General features: G+C 44.7%; 1 pseudogene; it reads right to left on the minus strand.

Moving 5' to 3' along the window:
• Positions 1 to 1,637: 1,637 nt before the first annotated feature.
• The window catches only part of LOC141096818 (polymerase delta-interacting protein 3 pseudogene), a 54,336-nt pseudogene continuing 34,031 nt past the window's right edge, over positions 1,638 to 21,942 (minus strand).

The following is a 21,942-nucleotide window of genomic DNA, read 5'->3' on the forward strand; positions in this document are numbered from 1 at the left end:
AGTCCATGGAATGCAAGCATAAATTTGCAGCCAATGCCCCACAGGCCAAAATACTGACTACACACTTGGTTAACATAGTAGAAGCCGGGACCCAGTCGGTCCTTGGGATGGAACACGTCCTCTAGACTGTGAGGATTGCAGGCCCTACGTCAATCAGGGTTGCCCCCAAAGTCTACAGCTCCTGCACCTCATCCTCCACTTCAGCCTCCATCTCCGAAATGAGCACATCAATCACAAGCTGGAAATACTACAGCACTGCCTCAGCCAAGCGGCAACAGGCTGTGCAGAAGCTAATATGCTTAGGTGACAAACAACACAATGCTGAAGAGTTGTGGACAGCTCAGTAATAGCAGGCAGATCTGAGGCTGACACCACTGAACCTGCAGCCAGGCATGGTCATGTGTGAAGGGTAACCGGAACCTGGTGGCGGCTCTGAGGTGAGCTCACACACGTACCATGCCTGGCCCATGTGCTTAACCTCGTTGTTCAATGGTTTCTCAAAAGCTACCTGGAACTGCCGGATTTGCTTGTGAAATTATGCTGCCTGTGTGCTCATTTTATAAAGTCAGCTGCAGCTTCAGCCGCCCTTGCTGTGCTTCAGCAGCATTTGCATCTTCTGGTTCACTGACTGTTGTGTGATTTCCCCAAGCATTGGAATTCTACACTGCATATGTTGGAAAGGATTTGTGAACAGAAGAGGACAGTTGTTTACTACCAGCATCAACAAGGCCATCGGTATTCTGTTCAGACTCCACACATAAGACCTCAGGAGTAGACATGGATGTCAGACATATGTACCATCCTACAAAACTTTGAAGAGTCCACCAAGATAGTGAGCTGTAATGACGCCATAATTAGCGTCACCATCCCGCTTCTTTGCATACTGCTCTTAATGAATGAGGAGGCATTGTAGGCAGAGCACGATGAGATGGATCAAGGAACCATACATGGTGATTACACACAGCCCAGTCTCATCTCATCCCAATGTGGAGTGGTTGACAATGAGGAAGAGGAGGAAGAACAGGCGCTACTTTCATGTGCTATAGACGGTACTACAAGCACAACTATCATACATTTTTAGGAGGCCATCCTCCACATCTCTTCCGACACCACCACTAGTTCATCAGGATGAACGTGCTCCTTGATGCAACAGCCGCGTTATTGATTTCAAAGCAGTGTTTTTGGTGTTAGCAGAGGTCACCCATCATTTCTTGTGGCTCCCTTCCCAATGAGGAATCCAAATAAATATCAATTTAAAAAATAATAGGGTTGTACAGGAAGAGCAAATAGATAGATGTGCTATGGCACTGCGCCCTGCCTACACTAGAGAATTTTTTTTTTTATTACCAGCATTAAATATAAATTTGTAAATGCAGATGAAGTTGGTAGAAAACCACAATCTGTGTCCTCTCAGCATTCCTCTGTACATATCTCAGTATTTAGATCACTATTAGCGTGATCCACTATCCCTCAGCATTTCTCTGCATCACAGATATCAGAACATGCTTCAGCCGCAGGGCCATAAGTATTGCCAATGATTGTAGAGTTCCTGATGACGTTTTCACAGTGTGAAACATTAATTAGGCATATTTTTTTGGCTAGAACACAATCAGTGAACACTTAGTAATCCCCCCCATTTACTGGAATATGCAGGTCTTCATATCCATTTGGAGGAATTCAGATATTAAAACTACAAAACAACAAAGCTTATGTTTTAAGCAGAACCAGATTATTGAAGAAATTTATTCAGCCTCCCTTGACATGACAGTAGAACCATAATCGTGCTGGGTCAGAATACTAGAGCAAGGGTAAAATGGAAATTCTTGAGGCAATAACGCAACTGCCCCACAATGAAGGTGAACAGTACTACAATGCTGGGAACAGGATTAATTGTCCAATGTCTGATGCCAGACTCCTTCAACCATCAACTACATGCTGATCAGTGCTAAACAAAACACAAGAAGCAAAATGAAGGTTTTTTTAAAGAGTCTCTGGGCCCATTTGTGACTTGGGAATCTCTCTTAGGGTGAGTGCACACAGTGCGGATTGCCCTGTGTATTTTTCCTAGTGGATTTGCAGGTAAAACCGCAGGTAAAGTGACCTGCGGTTTTCCTGCGGATTTGTCAGAGGTTCTCTCCTGCGGTTTGACACCTGGACAATGAAACAGGTGTCAAACCGCTATGGTATCCGCACAAAGAATTGACATGCTGCGGATTTAAAACTGCAGCAAATCCGCGTGGAAAAATCCACAGCATGTACACTGCGGATTCTAAAACCCATTGATTAACATTACACTGTACATTGCTTGCGGTTCCGCAGCGGATCCACAGAGGCCAATCCGCTGCGGATCCGCAGCAGAATCCGCAGCCTGTGCACATACCCTTACAGTCTCCAATGTGCATTGGTCTCATCAGAGCTTAATCTTAAATGCTGTTGGATGACTCCTTATGACCCTGAGGATTTAATGAGTAAGTATCAGGATCAACTTCAGCTGGAGGATTTGAATCAACACTGGAGGAGCAGGAGGTTGTGTTTCTTCTAGATTCACCTTTCTTATTTGATGGGGTGTCACTTAATCTTTGAAGGATGGGCTGGTCTGATGTTATCACACTACCATTCAAATGTAGATTGCATTTCATCAGCTGTCCATCTGGGTATCTGTTCTATTTTTTTGTAGGCAAGAAATGCATCTTCCTTTCTTACAAACACAACCTCTGCAATTCCGTCATCATACTGGGAACAGGGAAAGGGATTAGTGGTGCCTCACCAGAATCCAGATGAACACAGGTGCCAGGAACAAGTGGTTGGATACAACTCAATAGCAATAGCAAAAGAAGGGGAAAAAAAAAGTTCCAGCACCAGGTGTCTCTTCATAAAAATCTTCAATATTTTATTTTCATGTCAAGAAAAAAACATCATGCGGGGACGCAACCCCTAAATGACTGACGCGTTTCTAACAAAGTTCTTAGTCATAGGCATATGAACAATACATAAAAACATCCTTATATTCCCATTCCATTAAGTAAAACTATGCACACCTGTTACTTGACATGAAATCATGACGCCTACACAGATTATCGCCTCCTTGTCCACACAAAATAAGTCTGTAAAATACATCTCTACTTACTCAGTATAGCAACTCTATGTAGTAAAAAAACACATTAACATCCAGCACAGCCTGTGTATATGTGTCACAGCTGAGCATCTGTTACAGTAACATCCATTGCAGCCTGTGTGTGCTGTGTGTCACAGCTGAACATTTGTTACAATAACATTCAGTGCAGCAACAACAAAAAAACCCACACACAACTAACCCACATATAAACTCAAACTGCCACCCGCTATTAATAAAAATAGCTAATGTCGCTCTGATAATTTAACCCTATAGGGAATCTAGCTCTCAACTCTATTATCCAGTAAGCTTCACAACACCTCAGAGAGCGCTCCCACTCCCTGCCCCGGGTCGGCTTCCCAACTCTCTCTCTATGCCTTTAACCTTAAGGGAACTTACATCTCCATTATGAATCTCCCAAAAATGTTTGGAAAGTCCCGACAATCCCCAACGATTGACAGTGCTGTCAGGTTTAGCATCCGTAACATGCTCTCCAATTATTTTTTTTTCTTTTTTTGAAAATTCTTTATTTATAATAGAGAAACAGGAAAAATGCACCATGTCCAAGTTACAATCATATCAATTAGCATTGATCAAATCAAGTGACATGAGGGATACAGTGAAGGAGGGGTGGTGGGAAGTCAAGAGCAAAAAGAAGGCCCAAGGGGATGGAGGGGGGGGACGACATGGGCAAAAGGTACAAGGATTCATAACAATTGGGGTAACAAAAAAACAAGATGGGTGCACAGCTCTAATCTTTTACATCAGTGCTAACCAAGTGCTCGGGTATTATTTAGTCTAACGGGGTGAACTCACATCAGATAATTTAATTTTTACTTTTGCTTTGTAATTCCTTCCATGGAGCCCAGACACCTACACATGAGTCATGATTATGGGTCTCCCAGCTTGAGAGTTCCTCAAAGCGGGAAATCTGATTCTCTTTAAGTTTCCATTCAAATATGGATGGGGGGACTCGTCCTTCCAGTGTAAGGTCATTAAATGTTTTGCTGCACTAACCAATAATGGTAGAAGCCCATGTTATTTTGGTTTAAAATTTTTTGATGGGCATGAAAGTAAAGCTTCAGAAGCTTGTAAGTCAAATTTGAATAACTTTAGTTCTTTGAGGATATTACTGACCCCATACCAAAATTCCCTTATCTTAGTGCATTCCCAGAATATATGTGTGTGATGGCCTCTCAAGTTAAGGCACCTCCAGCAAATGTCTGTGTCCCATGTGATGAAGTTTGACGGGGGTCAGGTGCCATCTGGTTAGTATTTTATAAGAATTCTCTCGGAGTAGCATACATCTGGAGAAACCATGTGCATTGAGAAGAATCACAGAAATTTGTGTATCAGAAAAATTAGTTTGATGCTCGGACTCCCAAGAATACAAGAATGATGGCTTAAACTCTAAAGGGGGGACATTAAGCCAGGAATACACACGGGATATAATTTTTAGGCGTGGGGGTGGGAGTTTATTCATAATATCTAACCAGGACCAGGTTGACTTGTGGGGGTATGTTTGTTTGAATTGTTTAAGGATACCTTTTATATGTTGCGATTGGAGAAAATGTTTTGGCTTGTTCAGTGCATTGACAGGCCAGTCTCCATTTTTGAGGGTTTTTTCATCATAAAAGTAATTTAATGTTTCCCTGGGTAATTTAGACCAGAGACTGTAAGGGTCTCGGAAACCGGGGTCTTTCAAGAACGGTATAGCAGAAATAGGTGTCTTTGTGGACGGATAAGAATCAGGGGGAGGTCATTGATTATCATGCGCTTTACTTGCAATGTGGATAAAGTGACTTCATCCAGCTGAAGAGCATCAGGCGGCTTTGCACTGGTCCACAGACAAGGCACATATTCTAGGTCTAATAGTGTAGGGTCCTAGCAGGTTCACAGGATTCAGTGATGAGACACGAGACTGAGTGTGGTTTGTGGAATAAACTTTTTTAAAACTGTAGCCGCGGGGCTATATTGAGCTAACAACAAATGTAAACAACAATCATTCCACGCAGGGACTCAGCAACCCTAACAACACTTTTCTTATGGTGCATGCGACTAACCCGGTTTGCCCGGTTGCTATAGGCCACATATGACCAAACTGGGGGGTCCTTACCTGGGTATGAGAGAAGTTTATAGGGCAGCCTTACAGGTTTTTTCTTCCAAAGAAAACTAGAAATTAGGGCTTTTAGATTTTTAAAGAAAGTTTGCAGTACACCTACAGGGACCATAGTCATTGTATATCGAATTATTGGCATTACATACATTTTGAAAATATTAACGCGTCCAAACCAGGACAAAGTAGGTAGATTGCATGATTTCATCAATCCTCTACTTTCTTCTGAATTAATGTTTCAATGGACAAAATAAATAGGGATGTGGACCACGGGCACCCTTGTCTGGTACCAATATTAATGCTAAAGCTGTTTGACAGGGTGCCATTTATCCTCACTTTGGCAGTTGGTTCAGAGTATAACGAGAATATAGCTGAGATGTATTGGGGAGGGAAACCAAACTTTGTCAGTACCATATCCATATACCTCCAGCTCATCCTGTCAAATGCCTTCTCGTCATCGGTAGACAGGAGGATCAATGGGATGTCGTGACTACTAGCGTACATTATTGATTGGATGATTTTAGCCATATTGTCTTTACCTTCTCACCCCCTCACAAATCCCGCCTGGTCTTTATAGATTAATTTAGGGAGTATGTTACCGAGACATCCCGCAAGTATTTAGCCCATAATTTAGTATCAGCATTGAGTTATAAAATAGGTCTATAACTAGCACAGAGGTTAGGGTCTTTTCCTTCCTTTGGGAGGACAGTGATAATAGCTTCCAGAGATTGTTTTGGTAAAGGAAGCCCGCTTAAGTAGGAATTAAACAGGGTCACTAAATGAGGTAGCAGGAATTTGATTAATTTCTTATAATATATAATGGGTAAACCATCCGGACCTGGCGCCTTCCCATTAGGGATGGATGATAAGGTATCTAAGACTTCTTTAGGCATAACAGGGGCTGTCAGCAGTGAAAGGTCTTCTGGAGGAAGTTTAGGGAGCTTAAGGGGGTCTAGAAAGTCTTTTATTTTATCTACAGCTGCCCCAGGATCCCTAATGTCTTCAGGTTTATCTAGATTATAAAATTTTTCATAGAAGGCTCTAAACTCTCCGGCAATGTCGGCAGTTTCCTTGAACAGCGATCCATCCGGAGCTGTGAGATGTTTAATGAAGGATTTCTCTTTACGCTTTTTTAGCAAAGATGTCATAAGTTTACTGCCTTTATTACCATGGAGGTAGAACCTTTTCTTACTTCTCATGTATATTTTGGCTGATTGAATATTTAAAAGGTCTTTCAGGTTTTGTCTAAGCCCTACCAACTCCTCTTGAATCTTACTCACTTGCGACCTTTCGTGCATCTTTTTGAAAGAATTTATTTGGTGTAAGATTGAGTGAATCTTTTTTGATCTTTCTTTTTTCAAGTGCGATCCTAATGATATGAAATCCCCTCTCATGACGGCTTTATGTTCCTCCCATACCAATGGTGTCAGCCGGCCGGAGGATGAATTTTATTGAAAAAAGAGTTCAAGAGTGTCAGACAACCTAGAAACATGTAAATCTGAGTCTAATAATGTCTCATTAAGAGTCCAGGTCCTGGAGGGTAAAGGCAAGGAGGAAATATTAAGTTCCAGAAAAATCGGAGCATGGTCCGAGGGGGAGATCACATCTATTTTTGCGAATTTTACCAACTGGATGCATGATGACTGCATGACGAGATAATCTATTCTATGGTAACTATTATGGGGAGGTGAGAAGAAGGTATAATCTTTAGTCAAAGGGTTCAAGACTCTCCACGTATCTACCAAGTTTAAAGATTGCAAATTGAGATGTAGTTTCCTCAAGGCTTTTTGTGAAAAAGAAGATTTACCTGATGAGGTGTCAATTAATGGGTTCAAAGAAATATTAACATCACCTCCCACAATCAGAAGACCCTCAGTGAAAAGGCGGAGGGTGTTCAAAACCCTGCCCAACCAACTAATCTGATTAGTATTCAGGGCATATATGTTACATAGTGTAACCTTTGTATTTGTATAAACCTCAAAAAAAGAATACTGAGGGGTTCCACGATGAAGCAGTATACCAGAGAGCACAAAAAGGGGGAAACCCCTAAAATATAACTTTTAATTCAATGATTAAAAAAGACATACATATGTGAAATCACAAAATACCAGGGGGTCAAAAAAATAGAACAACACAGTTGCAAAATCTATACTTGAGATTAAAGATATATACAGGAAAATACTATAACACCCTAATAAGTCCTAATATGGCCCTTCCTAACTGCGGAGGTTGGCACCCTAGTTGTTGATGACATGGCGCCCCCGCTCTATGTCAGCGTCCCTAATAACGCCCAGAACACCCTATGTATACAAGAAGGGACACAAAAAAGAAAAACACACACTCACACCTAAATACCAAAAACCAATATTATAAAAAGTGCTCTAGCGCTGTAAACTTATCTCGTAGTATAAATACCCTTAAAAATTGAAATCTTATCTCAGAATAGAATAAGGGTATAGAAAAAGCAGCTTCATGACACTTATCTCGTAGTTAAAAAATACTGACACGCTGCAAAAGGCAGACAAATGGTTAAATACCCCTTTAAAAAATACAAAAAACGTCTACAGAGAAGTATAGTACATACAAAGCACTTTATGGAAAATATCCATCCTCAGGACAAGCCTGTGGAATATTGCAAAAAATATTGCACATTCAATGACACACAGGATTATGGAAAAATGTAATCCACATGCAACATCTATTGCAGAAAAAACAGGGGTATAAAATAACCCAAAAACAGAGAGAGAGACGGGGGTAACAATGACCCTGTGTAGCAAAAGGTAATATCCACTTCAACATGTGGTAACATACACAAAATGGACTTTTCTTTGTACACAATTTGCATACAGTATGTGATTCTCCTTTCAAACATAGTCAATTCTTGAAAAAAAAACACCGTCTCATGAGGTTAATGCAGTTACCTCAGTCATGATAAAACATGTGGTATAACAGTCTGCCAAATGCAATGTGCAAAAGAAAAATACTTATCAGCCATTGGTGACAGCGGAACCTGACGCATTTCCCCCTCTCATTGCCCCTGGCCAAGAGACAAATGCAGTGTGCGGCTTACTCCAGGCACGTCCGGCACCATTATTTAAAGATTCGACGCCACTATAGACCGCCCACTTCCGGTCTGTTGTCAAACATGATGGACGCCAAATGGAACGCACTCTTGCGCTCCAGAGAACGGAAGTGTGTATTAAAAGGGGAGGGGCAGAGGGGACTGAATGATGCTGGTGGGGAGGGAAATTCAGAAGAATGTCAAAGCTGGTGCCAGGCTCATACGGCGCACAGAGATCACATGATGTGTTCCCTAGTAACGGGAACATAGCAACCAAGAGAATACAGGTGGCTACAAACCGCTATAGCGAGCACCAGTCTAATGAGGTGCACACGGGTCAGATCATATATCCCGCAATAAATAACAGCCACAGATGTACTAGTGGCTAAAAAAGCGCTATGGCAAGGCATCCTATAAAAAACAATGAAACAAAACATCCTTCCTGCAAATAACCCCAATGGCATAATATCACATATAAAGCCAGGAAATATCTCAAATTTAAAGATAAAACAAAAATGTATACACCGGCGCTTCCTCTGGTGTGAACTAAAGCTGCGGGTGCTTAGTCAGCCTCTGTGCTAGCAGCTGGCAAAGGAACAGTTAACATATACCAAAATGACAAGAAAGCACCGCACTGAAGTTATAGTCCAGTCAAAATACGGTTTGACCCGGAACAAATTCCAAGAAAGCGTTTTATGATTTTTTTTATTACTATTAAATGTGGGGAGCAACATATTAAAAGTTTTCCAAAAATTGATCACCACAAAGGTCCTAACTATGACGTCATAAGACGATGACAGCCATCGCACTAAAAATAACGAATATTTCCCTATTTCAAAGCTGAAGCTTTAGGTTACAGAAGAGTTTGTATTTTGTATACTATATATTTTCATATAAGAATTTTTATACAAAGTTTTATACTAACTACATGGACAGGCGAGGTCATGACGTCATCAATGATGTCATGACATATACTGTATGTACATTTCTAGAAATTATACAATTAATACACAGTGCATTTTAAGACCTACTTCATCACTGAATAAGCGTGTCAGGTCAATAGTCACTATTTTCATCATCAGACACTGCTTCCTCACTCATATTGTCACAATGCCTTTCTTGACATGGTCCGCATACCCGTGAACAGGTAAGTACACCGAAGTGTACTACAACCACAAGAACAATTGCAGTGAATTATTTTCAGAAGTGTTTCTCGCGCGGTTCAAGTATCCATCATCACTGGAACTAGACTGTTGTTCTGTAATTCCCATCTCCATTCAGTAGTGGCCATGGCCTCACCATTGTCCATCTAAAGCATCACTTGGAGGTAACGCCGAAGGGCATGATACTTCGTTGCAGAGGAGGTCGGTGGCAGTCGTTCAGGTGTAACAAAGATTTTGGCTGAGCCAACTTTTTTGCAGAGAGTAGAATACCTCATTGCAGACAGATTGCCTCCAGGTTTGCCCCCGAACAATGCCACCATCACTTTACACCCAGCATCTTCAATCTCAGCTCTGTTTTTGTTAGGTGTGGAAAAGATTTTAGCACAGCTATTTAAGACCGAGTCTCCCTTCAAAACCTTGTGTAGACCGAGTTTTTTTCCGATTCCAAAAACCGCGGAAGTGGTATCGCAACCCGTGAATGCATGAAGGAACAGAAGACTGCTGCAGGCATGGTTTCCCAGGAACTTCTTCATAACATTAATGTCGTATACTGTTGCAGGACTCCCTTTACCCGAGTAGAAGTAAAGCTTGTTGCCATCGCTGGTTCACGCGTGATGAAGTAACAACACCAAAAGATCTGTATCTTCGCCAATGAGACTAGTACTTTTGTTGGATGACATTGACACTGCTGCCTTAACAATCTCCACATCTGCATCCCCCTCTGATTGTATTACGTGGCAACCTCTGTCATTCATGCACTGTGAAACGAGATTGATAAGAGACTGGTTGTTCTCCACATTCGAAAAGAAGTCCTCCTTTTTCCTGACAAATTTCGTTCCTTCAGCAATGTTCACTTTGTTACTTGTTCGTTTTTTGCGCCGTCGCTGATGGGTAATGTCCTTAGTGTTTGGTCCTCCAATGTAACCATCAAATACTATCGTAGCCTTACCATAGTGCTTTAGTGTGAAAGATGCATAGTCTTCAGCGATTGAACAATATGTCTTTCCTTCTGACCACTTCAGTCGATGGAGAAGAGAACCTCCATCAAGAACATAATGTTCCACTTATGGTACATCCATGAGTACTGCGTCATCTGAACTCTGTTCTTTTATAGCAGCCATCAGTTGTGCTTTGTTTGGTTTGCGTAAGAGATGTTTTGCCTCAAAGAGGGATGGTGGGTATGGTGAAAGTTCATAGGCCATCACCTCATCAAAGGAAAGATCAGCAGTTTGAGACACCACAAGAAACCTTTGGAACAAAAGAGCGTGGTCTATTGTTTTGTCCTTAGCAACGTCAATAGCCTCACTGGATGCCAGGGTCTTAGCTTTCATTGACAGCTTGTACTTAACTGAAAGCATTGATTGACCCGCCATTGTTGTCACTATTTCTCTGCCAATGGTGAACAGGTTATGGACATTCACATCCTTATTTTCATTGACACCGGTGATAATGTTGCAAAGAGACACTTCATCAGAGAAAGGTGAAAAGGTCTCGAGTTTATCTGCAATTTTCTCCAGGTCTTCACCATCTCTTCTCGTCCTTGACGTTCTTGCCTCTGTTATGAACTCATTTTTGGCTCCACCAGTTGAGAGTTCCCCTCCCGTTCTCCTTCTGGTGGTGACAGGAGGTAGTGAGGTTGGTTTAAGTGGTAGTGATCTGCCACCTGATTAGGAAGATAACAATTGGATCTCTGGAGTATCAGACTGGATATAAGACAGCCGACACCTTATCCTAGTGCTGGTGATTCAGTCTGCTTCTCAGGTCCTGGACTTCAGCTCTCTTCCAGTCTTCTCAAGTTAAGTTTGTTTTTTGCTATTGTTCACACTTGCGCTTGTTGGTCAGTTCAGTTTCTTGCGTGGTCAGCCTGCCCCTGCTGGGGCTATGCTGAATTTCCACTCCTATGTATCAGTATTTGCCAAGCTGCTTTTTGTCCCTTATTGGATGGGCCTCTTTTTGCTCTGTCTCAGAATATTTCAGAGTGCTGATATAGGTGTAGAAGTCTAGTGACTTCAGGGTTAATTTTGTTATCAGAAGTGTTGGACAATATTTTTGTAGGTTTTTTTTGGCAGATTGCAGACAGTGTCTTTCCTTTTCTGTCCTGTTTAGTTAGCCGGGCCCCATCGTTTGCTCAGCCTATTTTCCTGCCTTTGTTTGTAATTTCATATTGTTTCACAGTCAATACATGTGGGGGGCTGTCTTTCCTTTGGGGTCTGCTCTGGGGCAGTTAGTTTTCCTCTTTTCCTGCTTTAGGCTTATGTAGCTCTCCGGTTGTGACGAGGCATCTAGGACCAAGGTAGGAACGCTCCACGACTGCTGCTAGTTGTGCGGTTAAGTTCAGGGATCTGCAATCTGCATAGTTACCAACTTCTTTGGTTTTCTGAGACTTTAGCTTGTTGTTTATTTTTTCCTCCTCGGTGACCCATTCATAACAGAATCACCAGCTATACCGCAGATTCTAGGGTACTCAAAAGCAGGAAGGAATTGTTAAAGAAAAAAGTAAAAAAAAAAAAGTGTCAGAATTTTTTTTTTTTATGTATTTTTTCCTCTGGGGCCGTAGGAGGATTTTTTTTTCCTCCTGGAGATTAGGCAACTGTTTGATCATGTGGAGCAGCTTACTGCTGAAGTACAGGGAATTTCCACCTACCTTATTCAGTCACATGCTGCTGAACCCAAGATTCCTACTCCTGACGTGTTTTCTGGGGATCGGTCTAAATTTCTGAATTTTAAGAATAATTGTAAATTATTTCTTGCTTTGAAGCCTAACTCATCGGGCAGCTCTGTGCAGCAGATTAAAATTGTCATCTCCTTGCTGCGCGGCGATCACCAAGATTGGGCTTTTTCTCTGACACCTGAAAATCCTATTCTGACTAATGTGGATGCATTTTTTTAGGCCTTGGGGTTGTTGTATGATGAACCTAATGCTGTTGATCAAGCTGAGAGAACCCTGTTGGCATTAATCCAGGGTTAGGATCCTGCAGAGTTGTACTGTCAAAAATTCCAAAAGTGGGCGGTCCTCACTACATGGAATGATAGTGCATTGGCAGCTCTCTTTCGGAAATGTTTGTCAGAGACCGTAAAAGATATGATGGTGGGATTTCCTGTTCCCTCTGGTCTGGATGGCTCTATGTCATTAGCCATTCAAGTTGATCGTTGTTTACGTGAACGTAAAACTACACGGGAGGCGCTGCCACCTTTTGAACAAATGTCTGAACCTATGCAATGTGATGGGGTTTTGTCTGGGGTGCAACGTCGGGAGTTTAGAAGGCGTAATAAGCTGTGTTTTTTCTGTGGAGACGCCTCTCATACTATTTCTGTGTGGTCTAAATGAGAGAAACGTTTTGCACATACATTTGCTGTGGGTAGTGAACAACCTAAGTTCCTTTTGGCAATTACTCTGATCTGCTCCTTGTCCACATTTTCCACTAAGGCTTTTGTGGATTCAGGAGCAGCTCTGAATCTGATGGATTTGGACTTTGCTAAACGTTGTGGTTTTTCCATGACACCTCTGCAGACGCCTATTCCTTTGAGGGGTATTGATGCCACTCCTTTGAGAATAAACCTCAGTTTTGGACCCAAGTGATAATGCGAGTTGCCCCAGACCACCAAGAAAAGTGTAAATTTTTGGTGCTGCATAATTTACATGATACTATTGTTCTGGGGTTCCCCTGGTTGCAAACTCATAACCCATTTTTGGATTAGAAATCTGTGTCTGTGGTGAGTTGGGGTTGTCAGTGTGTTCTTAGGGACGCTCCTGTTTTCTCCACCTCTCCTCAGTCTCATGATATTCCTGATTATCTGGCTGATTTCTCTGATGTTTTTAGTGAGAGTAAGTCTGCGTCTTTGCCTCCTCATAGGAGTTATGACTGTGCAATTGAGTTGATGCCTGGGTGTAAATTTCCCAAGGGTCAGCTTTTCAACTTATCTGTACCCGAACATGATGCTATGTGATCCTATATTAAGGAGTCGTTGGAGAAGGGTCATATTAGACCATCCTCGTCACCTTTAGGCGCTGGATTTTTTTTTGTGGCCAAGAAAGACGGTTCATTAAGACCGTGTATTGATTATCGTTCCCTTAACAAGATGATGGTTAAATATCAGTACCCGTTACCTCTGATGTCTGATTTATTCTCCAGAGTTAAGACTGCCTCAGGGGGGCGTATAATCTTGGGGATGAATGGAAGACGGCGTTTAATACTCCGGAGGGACATTTTGAGTACCTGGTAATGCCTTTTGGGCTCTCTAATGCCCCTTCTGTCTTCCAGTCCTTTATGAATGATATTTTCCGAGACTTTGTGGATAAGTTTTTGATCATCTATCTGGATGATATTTTGGTCTTTTCTAGTGATTGGGATTCCCATGTGGAACATGTCCGGACTGTGTTCCGGATTTTATCTCCATCGACTATTGAAATGGACCCGGCCAATGTACAGGCCATTTATGATTGGGTTCAGCCTACTTCTTTGAAGGCTCTCCAGAAGTTTTGGGGTTTTTCTAATTTCTATCGTAAATTTATAGGTAATTTTTCTAGTATTGTCAAACCACTGACTGATCTGACCAAGAAGGGAGCTGATGTGTTGAATTGGTCTCCTGAGGCTGTCTCAGCATTTCAGGAGCTTAAGCGGAGATTTACTTCAGCTCCAGTTTTACGGCAACCTGATGTCTCACTTCCATTTCAAGTGGAGGTGGACACTTCTGAGATTGGTGCAGGAGCTGTTTTGTCCCAAAAAGACCCTGTGACTTCTAAGATGAATCCCTGTGCCTTCTTTTCTCGAAAGTTCTCCCCATCTGAACGCAACTATGACGTGGGGAATCGGGAATTGTTGGCCATGAAATGGGCATTTGAGGAGTGGAGACATTGGTTGGAGGGAGCTAGACATCAATTTGTGGTCCTCACTGATCACAAGAATCTGATTTATCTGGAGTCGGCCAAACGCTTGAATCCTAGACAGGCTAGATGGGTCTTGTTTTTCACGCGTTTTAATTTTGTGGTCTCTTTTCTTCTGGGCACTAAGAATGTTAAGGCAGACGCCCTTTCTAGGAGTTTCTTTGCTGATTCTCTTAATGTGACCGAGCCTACTACTATCCTAGGTGAGGGGGTAGTTCTTTCTGCCATTTCGCCCGATTTGAGATGCGCCCTGGAGGAATTTCAGGAGGATAAACCTGAGCATTGCCCTATGGGAAGATTGTATGTTCCTGACCAGTGGCGAAAAAGAGTGATGTCTGAAGTCCATTGCTCCGCATTGGCTGGTCATCCGGGTATTTTTGGTACCAGAGATTTGGTGAGTCGGTCATTTTGGTGGCCTGCCTTATCTCGTGATATCAGGAATTTTGTACAGTCCTGTGGGACTTGTTCTTGGTCTAAACCCTGTTCTCGTTCTAGTGGGTTGCTGATGTCCCTGCCGGTGCCCAAGAGGCCATGGACCCATACCCCAATGGATTTTATTTCTGATCTTCCTGTCTCTCAGAGAATGACTGTTATCTGGGTGATTTGTGATAGATTTTTGAAGATGGTCCATCTTGTACCACTCCCAAAGTTGCCATCTTCCGCTGAGTTGGTGCCCTTGTTTTTACAACAGGTGGTTCGGTTACACGGGATTCCTGAGAATATTGTGTCCGATAGAGGGGTCCAGTTTGTTTCCAGATTCTGGAAAGCCTTTTGTTCCAATCTGAGAATTCAATTATCCTTCTCCTCTGCGTTTCGTCCCCAGACCAATGGGCAGACTGAGTGAACAAACCAGACCCTGGAGTCTTATTTAAGATGTTTTATATCAGCTGATCAAGATGATTGGCTCTCATTTTTGCCCTTGGCTGAATTTGCGCTGAACAATAGAGCTAGTTCTGCCACTCTGATGTCACCCTTTTTCTGTAATTTTGGGTTTCATCCTCGATTCTCTTCAGGGCTGTCAGAGACACCGCACTGCACTTGCTCATAGAGCCAGTGCGCGTGTCCTGAGTACAGAAGCAGTGCTAAAAGATACCTGTGGAGCAGGGCAGCAGAGGTGACCATGCGTGCTTCAGGCTAATAGTGTCAGGGTCCAGTCAGCGCTGGAAAGTAAAGAGGCATAGGACCTGCGGACACTGAAAATGAGTAATCTGCACGGGACCTATGGTCATGTGACTGCAAGGGGGCGGGGCTTAGCGTCCTGTATTCAGATAGGACAGGACACCATACAACAACTCAGAGTCAGGCAAAACAGAGGTCACAGCAGTACGGGCAAACGAGGTACAGGAGTGACAAACAGACGGGTAGTCAGGCAAAGCCAAAGGTCATACACAAGAGGGCGACGTGGCACCAAGGGGACGAGCAGAGAGAAATCGGGTCACAAGCAGAGAGTCATATACGAGAGGTAGCGCAGTACAAGAGGGTCAGGCAGAACTCGTAACAGGGACAGAACCAGATCACAACCGAACAAGCAAGCAAGATGTCAGGCACAAGGCACACGTATACAAGAGGTCACTTAACTCTGCCGAGGGCAGGAGTATAACTGACACCGGACCCAGGTCCAGTGAGCACTAAATAGCCTCCTGCTGCCAGAGAGAGGCAGCACAATTAACCCATAGTCTAACCAGGACGGGTCAAAGCGAAATCCCGTCCTGGATCATGACAAGGGCAAGCGGAATCTTCGACCTGCCCAGGTGTGGACACTGTGGTTGTGAGAATGCAGCAGATATGGGACCAAGTGGTGGATAAGTTGTCACTCTCTCAGGAAAAGGCCCAGCGTTTTTCCAACCGGCGTAGGACCATTGGTCCTCGGTAGAGTTGAGCGACTTTTGGTTTTTTAGGGTCGCGTTTCGTTTCGTGAAACCCGACTTTTCCAAAAGTCGGGTCGAGCAAGATCGTCCGATTATAGGGAAAAGTCGGGGTCGTCCCGAAACACGAAACCCAATGTAAGTCAATGGGGAATAAAAGTCGGCAGTGAGAGGAGGACAGGAAACACACCAACAGTGCCCATTTGAATGCCAAAAGCATCAATTCTTCTTACTTAAGCTTGTCAACCTTAATTAACTTCATAATACAAGTTACGCTCTGAAAAATGGGGGTTATTTGGCTACAGACTGTGGGGGGGGAGGGCTGGCTCCAGGTTTTCATGTGCCCTGGGCGAAAGAGCGCCCCTTTAACACATACCACAACTCATCATGCTCCGATACAGAAGAGAAATAGCGGTATAGTACTATGAAAAATACCTCACTTTTTACATCTCATGATGAGGCCCATCTATTTCTCCATACAGAATCATTGGTCCCATATAATGTTTGAAACAATATATGATGAGCTCCACATAATGCTACAGTATATGTTGGTCCCCATGGATGAAGCTCTACTGTCTTATGGGCCCAAATAATGCTCCAAACATAATGGGCCCCATTTCTAATGCTCTAGTGTATAATGGGCCCTGTAAATGCTGCTCCAGTGTCTGATGTCCACCTTTGGAATGTTCCAGTGTATGGTGGGCCCCATCTATCATTCTCAGACGGTGTTAGGCCCAGTATGGATTGCACGTGATTGCACAAAGGTTAGAAAGGGTACCGTATCCCCAGATAACATGTATGGATAGCGTACACATTCAAAATATATGTCTCAGGAGGCAGGCTCAGACGGTGTTAGGCCCAGTATGGATTGCACGTGATTGCACAAAGGTTAGAAAGGGTACCGTATCCCCGGATAACATGTATGGATAGCGTACACATTCAAAATATATGTCTCAGGAGGCAGGCTCAGACGGTGTTAGGCCCAGTATGGATTGCACGTGATTGCACAAAGGTTAGAAAGGGTACCGTATCCCCAGATAACATGTATGGATAGCGTACACATTCAAAATATATGTCTCAGGAGGCAGGCTCAGACGGTGTTAGGCCCAGTATGGATTGCACGTGATTGCACAAAGGTTAGAAAGGGTACCGTTTCCCCGGATAACATGTATGGATAGCGTACACATTCAAAATATATGTCTCAGGAGGCAGGCTCAGACGGTGTTAGGCCCAGTATGGATTGCACGTGATTGCACAAAGGTTAGAAAGGGTACCATTTCCCCAGATAACATGTATGGATAGCGTACACATTCAAAATATATGTCTCAGGAGGCAGGCTCAGACGGTGTTAGGCCCAGTATGGATTGCACGTGATTGCACAAAGGTTAGAAAGGGTACCGTTTCCCCAGATAACATGTATGGATAGCGTACACATTCAAAATATATGTCTCAGGAGGCAGGCTCAGACGGTGTTAGGCCCAGTATGGATTGCACGTGATTGCACAAAGGTTAGAAAGGGTACCGTATCCCCAGATAACATGTATGGATAGCGTACACATTCAAAATATATGTCTCAGGAGGCAGGCTCAGATGGTGTCAGGCACAGTATGGATTTGACGGCCCAGATTACACAGCGGAGGAGCAGGGAGAGGTAAAGATTGCAAATGCTGGGGCCCTGCCCAAGCAAGGGGGGCCCACTCGTGGGCGTCGGTACTGGCACTGGGCCCCTCATAGTACAGCGGTGTGTCTGACGGCGGGTGTGCACCACCACCGTCAGAGACACTTGATTGCACTATGAGGGACCCTGTGCCAGTGCCCGCGCCCAAGAGTCGGCCTACCCACCTGTCCAGGGCAACGGCACTCACACGGTGTCGTGCGCTAGGTGGTGACCCTGGCCATGGGGGAGGGGGCAGCACAGTTAGGGAGTTTTAGAAAGTGGCATATGTTGATGTTGGACATTCAGCTGATGCAAAAGGCGAAATAGGTGAAGTCCCAGGAAGAGGTGGACCAAAGCAAGCCATTTTTCTGTCACCCTATGTGTCATCAGGGGAAGGTGGGACAAAATCCTTGGAAACCCATGCGTGGTTCATTTTAATGAAGGTTAGATCATCCACATTTTGGGTTGACAGACGGGTCCTTTTTTCTGTCAGGATTGATCCAGCTGCACTGAAGACTCTTTCCGATAGCACACTTGCAGCTGGGCAAGCGAGCTCCTGTAAGGCATATTGGGCCAATTCAGGCCAGGTGTCCAGTTTAGCGGCCCAATAGTCAAAGGGGAATGACCAGTGTGGGAGAACATCGATATGGGAGGAAAAGTAGTTTGTAACCATAGTTGACAACTGCTGTCTCCTGTCACTTTCCATCGATGCAGTATTACCAGTTGTGTGAGCGGTATTTGAAAAATCAGTCCACAACATTGTCATGAAACCCCTGTCTCCAACGCCACTTCTGCTGTGTGCACCACGAACACCTCTGCCAAGCTGCCCCCGGCCCGTACGGCTCGTGTGAGAACCATCACCGCTGCTGTGTGCTGGGAATGCCTCAAGCAACCGATTTACCAGAGTTGCTTGTTTATTAGCCAATATTAGGTCAAGGTTCTCCTGTGGCATGATGTTTTGTAATTTGCCTTTATAGCGTGGATCCAGGATGCTGGCCAACCAGTAGTCGTCATCGTTCATCATTTTGGCAATGCGGGGGTCCCTTTTTAGGATCCGCAAGGCATAATCTGACATGTGGGCCAATGTTCCCGGTGTCAATGAGGCACTGCGAGTGCTGGGTGGAGGAGCACTTTCTGGCAAATCCACATCCCTCCAGTCACGCACAAACCCTGTACCAGACCTTGCCACGCCAACATTTTCACTTGCCCCACGAGATGCATCCTCCTCCCCTAAGTAATCATCCCCATCATCATCCTCCTCCTCCTCTTCTTCCTCCACCTCGTCCAGGAGAGGTCCCTGAGCAGACAATGGCTGAATGTCATCAAGGATTCCCTCCTCCTCTTCCTCCTCATCAACATTGGCTGCAGACGCCTGCTCCTTAAGGTGCGTCAAAGTTTGCATGAGCAGACGCATAAGTGGGATGCTCATGCTTAGGATGGCGTCGTCTGCACTTACCAGCCGTGTGCATTCCTCAAAACACTGAAGGACTTTACAGAGGTCTTTCAGCTTCGACCACTGCACACCTGTCAACTCCATGTCTGCTCTCAAAGTGCCTGGCCGTGTATCCTCCCACAAATGCATTATGGCCTGCCTCTGCTCGCACAGCCGCTCCACCATGTGCAGGGTGGAGTTCCACCTTGTGGCAATGTCGATAATGAGGCGGTGGTTGGGAAGGTGGAGCAATCGCTGCAGCTTCTGCATACGAACGGAGTGTACAGGCGACCGGCGGATGTGCGCGCACTGTCTTCGCACCTTCTGGAGCAGGGCTGTTAACTCCGGATAATTTTTGAGGAAGCACTGCACCACCAGGTTCAAGGTGTGAGCCAAGCAAGGTATGTGGCTGAGTTTTGAAAGGGCTATGGCTGCCACAAAATTACGGCCGTTATCACTAACTACCTTGCCTGCCTCAAGATGTACACTGCCCAGCCATGACTCAGTTTGTCGCTTCAAGTACTCGGCCAGCACCTCGGCGGTGTGTCTGTCGCCCAAACACATCATCTGCAACACAGCCTGCTGACGCTTTCCACTAGCTGCTCGATAGGGGGACACATCGTGTGCAACAGTGGCAGCTGCAGATGGAGTGCTCGTACGACTGCGCTCTGTGGACGAGCTTTCGCTTCTGGAGGAGGAGGAGGAGGGTCGAACGCCTACAGCCAACTGTTTCTTATACCGTGGGCTAGGCAGCACTGTCCCACCACCGCTGTCCCCTGTGGACCCTGCATCCACCACATTAACCCAGTGCGCAGTGATGGACACGTAACGGCCCTGGCCATGCCGACTGGACCATGCATCAGTTGTGAGGTGCACCTTTCCGCTCACTGACTGCTTGAGTGCATGGACAATGCGGTCTTTCACATGATGGTGGAGGGCTGGGATGGCTTTGCGAGAGAAGAAGTGGCGACTGGGTAGGTCATAGCGTGGTACTGCATAGGCCATGAGTTCGCGGAAAGCTGTGCTTTCCACCAACCGAAAGGGCATCATCTCAAACGAGATTAGTTTGGCAATGTGGGCGTTCAAACCCAGTGTACGCGGATGAGAGACTGAGTACTTTCTTGACCTACTCATAGTGTCTGGGAGGGTGAGCTGGACTTGAGAGCTGCATATGGTGGAAGTAGCGGTGGACAGGGCGGACTGAGAGAGGGTTGATGATGGTGATGGAGTTGGTGTTCTTTCTGATGGCCTAGAATCAGTCTTTCGTTGATATAACAGTGGGATTCCCTGACTGCTGTGGCCTTGCAACGACACCTCAACATTTGCTGCTGTGCTAACCGGTGGGCTTACAGTGGGGGAAACAATGTAGCGTTGCTGACTACCTTCGTTGTGATCAGTTGCACATGTGGCACTTGAGGTTTGGTGTTGTGTCCACGCTTGCAAGTGCATGCTGGTTAAATGTCTAAGCATGCAACTGGTATTCAAATTTTTCAGATTTTTCCCTCGGCTAAAGGTCTTTGCGCACTTCTTACAGATAACCTTGGCCTGATCATGAGGATTTTGTTAAAAAAAGTGCCACACTGCACTCTTCCTACTTTGGCAGACATTTTGCGGCCTAGCACGCTGTGATCTTTTGACCCTCTGGACAAGCTGTCCAGCAACTCTTTTGATGTTTGGAACCTGTCTTTGGAGTGCTCCGGGCCTGCCAGATAACAGCTGTTGCGATGTCGATGTCTGCTGTGGATGCTCCTCATCTGAGCTATTGGAAGCAGCACCCTCTTCCCCCAATGGATGCCAATCTGGGTCAACAACTGGGTCATCCATCACCTCCTCTTCTATGTCATGTGCACCTTCCTCTGTGTCACCGTGTATGGTGGTATAGTGTGCGGGAAGGGGCACCTGAGTCTCATCAGGGTCAGAATCTGGCTCTGTACACTGCGAGGACAATGTAGTGCTCTGAGTGAATGTACAAGCAGAATCATCCATCAGCGGCTGTGCATCAGTGCACTCCATGTCAGATTCATCTTGGCCTGGGTAATTCACCATTTCACTTGATAATCCAGGCATTGTATGTGAAAACAGCTCCATGGAGTAATCAGTAGTATGGCCTGCGTCATCCTTCAATCTTGGTTGGGGTGAAGGACACAAGGAAAGGTGTGGTTCATGAGCATGAGCCTCCAATGACGACTCAGTGCTTTTACTTTTTACAACTGAAGAAGAGGAGGCGATAGAGCTGGAGGCTGAGTCAGCAATGTAAGACAAAACTTTTTCCTGATGCTCTGGCTTTAAAAGCGGTTTGCCAACTCCTAGAAAACTAAGCGTTCGAGGCCTTATGTAGCCAGACGATGACGCAGGCTCAACACCTCCTGCATTCGGTCCTATTTTGCTCTTGCCACTACCATCAGATCCACCACCAACACCATCATTACCAGCTGCCAACCCCCACCCAATTCCACGGCCTCTTCCACCAGCCTTCCTCATTTTTGGTAGAAATGTAGACAAAATCCAACAAACTATATAGTAATGTAAAACAAGGTACAAGGTGTCTATAGGACAGGGGAGATTTTGAATTTCTGCAGACACTTGTGGACAGTTTTGGATTGTGTGAGGCCCACTGATATCTGAGCGCTATGTGACAGGCTCGATGGCAC

Source organism: Dendrobates tinctorius, unplaced genomic scaffold (assembly GCF_039654945.1).
Source record: "Dendrobates tinctorius isolate UK_male_01 unplaced genomic scaffold, ASM3965494v1 ptg000079l, whole genome shotgun sequence".
Lineage (NCBI taxonomy): Eukaryota > Metazoa > Chordata > Amphibia > Anura > Dendrobatidae > Dendrobates > Dendrobates tinctorius.